The sequence below is a fragment of the Phascolarctos cinereus genome, unplaced genomic scaffold (genome assembly GCF_003287225.1).
Source record: "Phascolarctos cinereus isolate Bilbo 61053 unplaced genomic scaffold, phaCin_HiC Scaffold_5;HRSCAF=322, whole genome shotgun sequence".
NCBI classification, from domain to species: domain Eukaryota; kingdom Metazoa; phylum Chordata; class Mammalia; order Diprotodontia; family Phascolarctidae; genus Phascolarctos; species Phascolarctos cinereus.
Genome location: NW_027555958.1, coordinates 105,608,298 through 105,610,604, shown reverse-complemented (window position 1 = coordinate 105,610,604; position 2,307 = coordinate 105,608,298).

Genomic DNA, 2,307 nt, shown 5'->3' with positions numbered 1-2,307 from the left:
TGCACTTTTCTTCCTGAGGACTCAACTCAAAGCACATTTCCAAAGACACTCATTTTATCACATAAGCATCCGTCCTGAGAGAGAAGGAGAGAGGGAGAGAGAGAGACAGACAGACAGACAGAGACAGAGAGATGAAGAAACAATTCTTATCCCACTTTGCTGGTAATATAATAAAAAAAAATTGAGAGAAGTCAGCAGTTTTATTTGGTTTTTGGAAACTTTGGAAACTTTGGAAATTTAAATCCCCTTTGATACAGAGGTGGAGAACCTGTGGCCCTCTAGGTCCTCAAGTTGGCCCTTTTACTGAATCCAAACTTCACAGAACAAATCTCTTTAATAAAAGGATTTGTTCTATAAAACTTGGACTCAGTCAAAAGGCCACACCCAAAGACCTAGAAGGCCACAAGGGTCCTTAGCAGGTTCCCCACCCCTGGTTGAGGAGATAAAGAAAATGTGGAAATTGTCTTATTTGTACTCAAAGGCTACACCTGAAGATTTTACTAAGCTGGAAAGTCTTCAAAGACTTCACAAAAGATCTTTTTGTTGTTGTTGTTGTTGTCTAGGAACTAGGCCAGCTAAAAGGTCCATTACTTGAATGTGGATTTATCTTCAAAGTAGATGCCCATAGATTGGGAACTAGTTACATAAATTGTGTTACATGCATGTTTTATGATATATATTATTGTACTGTATGAAATGAAAAATATTATGAATACAGGGAAGTATGGAAAGGCTTGCATGAATTAATGCAGAGCAAAGTGTGCGGGGCCAAGGAAATAATCTACACAATGACCACAAAAATTTAAATGGAAAGGACAAGTATCAGAAAATCATCAAAAGCAAATGTTGATAATTATAAAGAACAAGCTTTGCCTTCAGAGAAGTAATATGAAAAGAGACCTCTTTTTTTTTATCGAGTTGGGAGGTCCACAGGTAGAGAACATTGTATATGTGTTTTCAGACTTTTTGATTTATTTATAAGTTTTGCTGATTTCCCCACTCTTCCTATATTTCTCTCATTTTTTAATTTAAAAATATTTTTTGTATATGGAATGGCCCACTAGAAGTTTGAGGTGAGGAAGGGTAATAGGAGTAATTTAGCCAAAGAAAAACAAAAGATATCAATACAAATTTATTTTTAAATAAAAAAAGAATTTGTTTCATCTAGTGATGTTGCTTTTTAATTTTTTTATTATTCAGTAAATTTTTAAAACATGGGAGGGATTTTTATCTTTGAGAATGAAATCAAAGCTGTTTTGAAATAAAAAAGTATCCATTCATAGGTGGTGGGTAAAAGATGAAATGACTGAGGAAGCAAAGGTTTGAGCTTCCATGCATATCGATTAATAAATGCATACCAATTGCCCAATAAATCAGGACCAGGCCCCATTCAGCTTGGCACTGGACCCAGAAAACAAGGGGAGACAGATTTTTATGCATTAAAAACAATTGATCAGTTAAGACCAATTAATTAAAAAAAAACAATCAGAATGCAAAATTAGGTGATCTGATTTCTAATTGGAGGAAAGATTAGGGACTTTCCAAGTTGAGAGCAGAAGAGTGAACAGGTGCAATTCCCTGAAATCAGAAAAAAAGGTGTCCTACTGTCTCCAAGTATATTCAAAGGAATGTGGAAATAATAACTGATTAACCAATACGGGGCCAGTTTTCAGGTAAGACATATGAGTTGCTTGAAATGTTTAATTGTAAGAAAACTCTTTGCATAAATCTTTGAACCTGACCAGATTTCAGGTCAGCATTACCTAGATCCTTAGTTAAAGGTCTCTAAGCAGCTGGTAGAGATGGTCCAACTTCAGGGCCATGCAGAGCTAGGTTTGAACAATGCAATAAAGTTTTCTCTCAATTGTCACAATTAAATAAAATTTTCTCACAAGACAGAAATTGGACTAGACCCCTAACTGAATAGAAAGGAAACTGAACTAGCTCCAGAATTGAGTCCCAAGATAGAGTCAATGAGGTTCATCCAATTCCCACTACCACTTGCTGTTCTAATCCCCTCATAGGATCATAGATTTAGAGATGAAAAAGATCTTAAAGATATCAAATCCAGCCTCCTCATTTTGAGGAAACTGAGACCCAGATAAGTTACATGACTTTCCTATGGCATCAAAGCTATTAAGTGTCAGTGGTGGGATTTGAACCTAACCTTTCTTGAATCCTTTTCTCTTTATAGTCATCCCTTCAACATTGTAGGGTCAGGGGTGCTGCACCCCATGATTTTGAAAATTCATGTAAAATTTTTCAGCCTTCCCTTAGTACCAGAGAAGAAGTCAGGAATTATTATGG